Here is a 6,940-nt window from a genome sequence, read left to right as displayed (position 1 = left end):
ACCAGGAAGAGATAACCTCAACAACTAATAAATCTATATCTATACCAAAATAAAATAAAATAAAATAAAAGGATGGTACCATTTGTTATAAAATAACTAAATAAATAAATAAGAAAGAGATAACAAACATAAAATAAAAAAATATAATTAGATAATAATATTAACCACAGTTACAATCTTAATATAAAAGACATGATACTTATATATTTATATATATGTATTAACTTATGAAAGAAAAAGAGAGAGAGTTTTATATATAATAGAGAGAGAAAATTCTTATTGATTGTAGTGTATAACCTCCTATTTATACATGTACAAGAGTTTTCATTTTTCTCTTTCATTAAATGTTATTTCCTTGGTAATATGGCACTTCACTATAGGAAAGTTAAGCCATCTAAGTCATACGTGGTCAATGGTCATCCACTTCACACTTATCACAATACTCCCCCTTGGATGACCATTTAGGATTATTGCCTCGTTAAAACTTTACTAAAGAAAAACTCAGTGGGAAAAAACCTTAGTGAAGGAAAAAGAGTACAATATCCTTTAGTGATGGAGACTACCTCATTGAAAACCTTGTCAAGAAAAACCCAATGAGAAAAAAACTGACCAAGGAAAAAAGAGTATAGTCTCCCCCTCTTGCTGACATCAAATCAGTACAGTCTCCCCCTCTTGCCGACATCATTTAATGTCTCGAAATCGGCGAATCCCAATCTCATGTACCAATCTTTCAAAGGAGGATTTTGGGAGTGACTTTGTAAATAAATCTGCCAGATTATCACTTGAGTGGATCTGTTGGATATCAATTGTTCCTTGATTTTGAAGATCATGAGTGAAGAAGAATTTGGGAGAAATATGCTTTGTTCTATCACCTTTGATGTATTCGCCTTTAAGTTGAACAATGCATGCTGTATTATCTTCAAACAGGACAGTTGGAGCTATCTTATGATCAATCAATCCACATGATGACAGAATATATTGAATCAGGCTCCTTAGCCAAAAACTCTCGCGACTAGCTTCATGAATTGCTAGTATTTCAGCATGATTAGAGGAGGTTGCTGCTATTGTCTGTTTCGTGGACCTCCATGATATAGCTGTACCACCATATGTGAATAGGTATCCTGTTTGAAATCTCCCTTTATGTGGATCAAACAAATATCCAGCATCTGCATAGCCAACTAATTGTGACTTGGATCCATAGGGATAAAACAATCCCATATCAACCGTTCCATGAAGATATCGAAAGCTCTGTTTGATTCCACTCCAATGTCTTCTGGTTGGAGAGGAACTATATCTTGCAAGTAAATTCACCGCGAATGATATGTCAGGTCGCGTATTATTAGAAAGATACATTAGCGCTCCAACGGCACTAAGATATGGTACTTCAGGACCAAGGATATTTTTATTCTCTTCCTTAGGACAGAATTGATCCTTTTTCACATCAAAAGATCTTACGATCATTGGGGTACTCAAGGGATGTGACTTATCCATATAAAATCTTTTCAAGATCTTATCTGTGTATGTTGTTTGATGAATAAAGATTCCATTTTTTACATGCTCGATCTGCAGGCCAAGACAAAATTTAGTTCTTCCAAGATCTTTCATCTCAAACTCTTCTTTTAGAGTTTTTAAAATTGTTGGAATCTCTTCAGGAGTTCCAATGATATTTAAATCATCAATGTACACAACAATTATAATGAATCCAGATGCAGTTTTCTTTATGAAAACATAGGGGCAGATATCATCATTCTTGAATTCGTTTTTGGCCAGATACTCAGTAAGACGATTATATCACATTCGTCCAGATTCATTTAGACCATATAAAGATCTTTGCAATTAATTAACTGAGTATAACCCTTGCGAATATTCACTGAATGGTTTAGATATCTTTAGTCCTTCAGGGACTTTCATATAGATATCCCGATCTAATGAGCCGTACAAATAGGCTGTTACCACATCCATTAAATGCATATGCAGTTTATGATATGCAGATAAACTGACCAAATAACGCAATGTTATCGCATCCACTATAGGGGAATACGTTTCTTCATAATCTATACCGGGCCTTTGTGAAAAACCTTGTGCCACAAGTCGGGCTTCGTAGCGCACAACTTCATTTTTCTCATTTTGTTTTCTCACAAATACACACCGGTATCCAACATGTTTTATATCTTCAGGTGTACGGACTATAGGTCCAAAGACTTCACGTTTTGTAAGTGAGTTTAATTCAGCCTTCATGGTTTCTTTCTATTTTGGCCAATCATTCCTTTGTCGATATTCTTCGACTGATCTTGGCTTAAGATCCTTAGTTTCATGCATGATATTCAATGCCACATTATATGCAAATATTTCATTGACAATTGTCTTATTTCGGTCCCATTTCTCTCCTGTAAAGACATAATTTATCGAGATCTCATCATTTTCACAATTTTCAGGTACCTGAATGTCTTCTGGCTTTAAAATTATATCAGAATTTTGGACAACTGCAGGTGTCTTTACTGTGTCTTTTTCAACAGGAATAGTATTTACCTCTTTTCTCTTTCGAGGATTTTTATCTTTGGAACCGACAGGCCTGCCACGCTTCTGGCGTGTATTTGCTTCAGTGGCTATTTGTCCTACTGAGACATCAACTCGAATTGGGGCATTTTCTGCCCTGCCACGCTTCTAGCGTAAATTTTCTTCAGTGGCTACTTGTCCTACTGGGATATCAATTCGAATTGGGGCATTTTCTGCTGGTATATAAGATTTAATTATCATCTTTATATCAGAAAATGCATCAGGCAATTCATTTGCTATTCTTTGCAAATGTATAATCTTTTGAACTTCTAGTTCACATTGCCCTGATCGAGGATCTAAATGCATTAACGATGATGCATTCCAATTAAGTTCCTTTTCAGGAAGCTTATTCTCTCCCCCTAATGTTAGAAATTTTGATTCGTTAAAATGACAATCAGCAAACCAAGCTTTAAATACATCTCCAGTTTGTATCTCAAGATACCTCACTATAGAAGTAGAATCATATCCAACATATATCCCCAATTTTCTTTGGGGTCCCATTTTGGTGCGATTAGGTGGTACAATGGGAACATATATTGCAGACCCAAATATTCTTAAATGGAAAACATTTGGCTACTGGCCAAAAGCTAATTGCATAGGAGAGAACTAATGGTAACTCGTTGGCCTCAAATGAATAAGTGCTGCGGCATGTAAAATAGCATGTCCCCAAACCGATGTTGGGAGATTTGTTCTCATAAGCAAGGGTCTAGCAATTAATTGGAGGCGCTTAATAAGTGATTCTGCTAACCCATTTTGTGTGTGAACATAAGCTACTGGATGTTCAACACTTATTCCATTAGCCATACAATAAGTATCAAAAGCTTGGGAAGTAAATTTACCAGCATTATCAAGGTGAATTGCTTTGATTTAATTTTCTAGAAATTGTGCTTTTAATCGAATAATTTGAGCCAGTAATCTCGCAAATGCCAGGTTGTAAGAAGACAATAAGCACACATGTGACCATCTCGAAGATGCGTCTATCAGGACCATAAAATATCTAAAAGATCCACATGGTGGATGAATAGGTCAACATATATCACCTTGAGTCTTTTCTAGGAATTCAGGGGACTTAAATCCAATCTTTACTGGTGATGACTTTAAAATTAACTTCCCTAAGAACAAGCAGCACAACGAAATTCACTAGTTTTAAGAATCTTCTAGTTCTTTAGTGAATGTCCATGGGAGTTTTCAATAATTCTCCTCATCATGGTTGTTCCCGGATGACCCAATCTATCATGCCAAGTTATGAATTCATTTGGGCTGGTAAACTTTTGGTTTACAATGGCATGTGATTTAATTGCACTAATCTTGGTATAATATAACCCAGATGAAAGTGAGGGCAACTTTTCTAATATAACCTTTTTATTTGAATCATGAGTTGTGATACATAAGTATTCATGACTTTCCTCATTCATAGTCTCAATATGATATCCATTTCGATGAATATCTTTGAAATTCAACAAGTTCCTCAAAGACTTGGTAGATAATAATGCATTATTTATTACAAATTTTGTTCCTCCAAGAAACAAAATATAGCTCTTCCAGAGCCTTCTATCACATTGCCTGAGCTAATAATAGTATTAACACACTATTCTTTTGGCACAAGATGGGTAAAATATGTAGTACTTTTAAGAATAGTGTGCAAACTTGCACTATCCGCAAGGCAAATATCTTCAGAATATGTCCTTGCCATTTTTCTTCAAAAACAAATGATAATAATAATAAAATGAGTAGAAGTACATGCACAGTGAAAATTATTCACATGAATACTTAACAAACACACATATTAAACTATTCCATCATTGATCAAATGGCCAATATTTCCTTCAAGATCCTCAAAGAAATTAGATACATCATAATTAGTGGTGGAATTTTCATAATTTGAAACAAAATTTGTTTCCTTTTCTTTGTCATCATTTTTCAAGGATGCTTGATAAAGATCAATTAGGTGCCTTGGGGTACGACAGGTACGTGACCAATGGCCCTTTCCACCACAACAGAAGTATTTATCCTCAATTGATATACTTTGCCCATTATTTCTTTCTTTATCCCACTTCTGGTGAGATCTTTATTGTGAACATAATTTCTTTTCCTTCCATAATTTTTCTTGTTACTAAAATCATGCCATTTACCTCTTCTGGGGTAGTTTGCCACATTTACTTCAGAAAATAGGGCGGCGCCAGTTGGGCGCGCTTCATGATTCTTTTAATAGTAACTCATTGTTGCGTTCAACAACAAGAAGGCAATAAATTAGCTCAAAAAAATTTTTTAAATCCTTTTTCTCTATTGCTACTGTAAGAGCACATTCGAGGCATGGAAGGTCGAAAAAGTTTTCTCTAACATATCGGGCTTGAGGAAGTATCACATGATTGTACCTTTCTTCAAGGTCTTTCCACAGATCTGCAGGATCTTTTAATATGGGATATTTATTTTTCAATCATACGTCAAGATGACAATGAAGGAAAATCTTGGCATTGGCTTTATCCTTCTGGAATGCATTATTTTTAGCCTTAATAGTATCTCCAAAATCCATTGAATCAAGATGGATTTTAACATCTAGTATCCATGATAAATAATTATTTTCAGATATATCAAGAGCATTATATTCAAGTTGGAAGAGTTTCGACATAATAAAAATTTGTTACCTAAAGTCTTCCTAAAAACTTCGTTAGAGTTTCGTGCTGATGACGTGTTATAAAATAACTAAATAAATAAATAAGGAAGAGGTAACAAACATAAAATAAAGAAATATAATTAGATAACAATATTAACCACAGTTACAATCTCAATATAAAAGAGATGATACTTATATATTTATATATATGTATTAACGTATGAAAGAGAAAGAGAGAAAGAGTTTTGTATATAATAGAGAGAGAAAATTCTTATTGATTGTAGTGTGTGTAATCACCGGAGGCTTAATCTCCTGTTTATACATGTACAAGAGTTCTCATTTTTCTCTTTCATTAAATATTATTTCTTTGATAATATGGCACTTCACTACAGAAAAATTAAGCCATCCAAATTATACGTGGTCAATGGTCATCCACTTCACACTTATCACAATACCATTTCCCATTTTCCTAGCAAATAATGGAACGCAGGCGGTATTATTATTAACATAAAACAATAAATATATAGTGTAAAACTTCGCAGGAAAACACAAAATGAGGGCAACATAAAATTGATAAAATTTGTTGAATTTTAATCAGAGAAAAATATTATATACGTGACTTGACTCATTGATTAGTTTACAAGTTAGTTATTTAGTTGGTTATGTTATCTTATTAAGTTTGTTAGAATGATAGTTAAATTAGTTTGTTTTTCAGTACCTTCCATTAAAATATAGATTGTATAAATAGTAACAATGTAACTAAATAGATGAGTTCATTCTTTTTTTTTTCTTTATTAAATTCTGTACATTTCTCTTCACTCCACTTCTCATCCTTCTCATCCTTCTCTCAAAAACTCACACCATAAAAATTTATGAAGGTTCCATTTTCTTAGCACGTAGTTTTTACAATATATAAGTGATGCTTGTCATGAAATTACTCATCCCAAAAGTTTAAGTTGATAGAAAAAAATAACACTAATAGTTATATTTTTAACATTCTCCCTTAAGTAAGAGCCTCTTTTTTTGGATTTGCATCTCTAGCTCAATCCAAATCACTGTAAGCAGTTATTCCCAAAAAAGTCTGCCATTTTAGATGCAAGCCATAGCTAATTGGTTCACTAAAGTATTTCAGCACACGTTTGACTAACTTCCAATGAGACTCTAGAGAAGCTTGAACGAACAGAGACAATTTGTTAATACTATAGGTCTATAGCATATTTCAGGCTTAGTTATTGTCAAGTATTGCAAGCTGCCAATGATTGATCTGTACAGCTGTGAATCACAGAAGCTCGACCCTCCAAGAGCTGTGATCTTTACAGTTGAAGACAAGGAAGTGTGGCAGGGTACACATCCTACCATGCCAGCCTTCTTTAAGACCTCACTAATGTACTTTTGTTGAGTGAGTAACAGTCCTCCATCACAGGTTTTGTTCATTTGAATTCTAAGGAAATAGTGAAGATTTCTCATGTTTTTCAAAGCAAACTTAGCATTCAGTTTTGCTATGACATCCTGCACTAGTTCTGGAGACTCCCTAGTTACTATGATATCATCAACATACACAAGTACATGGATTTTTAGTCCACTGAGTTCCTAAATGAAGACTGAGATATCAAACTTTGTAGTCTTAAAGCCAATCTCTCTTAAACTACTAGCCAGTTTATGGTACCACTCTCTTGGGGCATGTTTCAGCCCATAAAGAGTTTTAGTGAGCTTACACACCAATAGGAGATCTCTTTGCTCATAACCAAGGGGCTGTTTCATGTAGACTTT

The sequence above is a fragment of the Arachis hypogaea genome, chromosome 6 (genome assembly GCF_003086295.3).
Source record: "Arachis hypogaea cultivar Tifrunner chromosome 6, arahy.Tifrunner.gnm2.J5K5, whole genome shotgun sequence".
NCBI classification, from domain to species: Eukaryota; Viridiplantae; Streptophyta; class Magnoliopsida; order Fabales; family Fabaceae; genus Arachis; species Arachis hypogaea.
Note: the sequence above shows the minus strand (reverse complement) of the source record.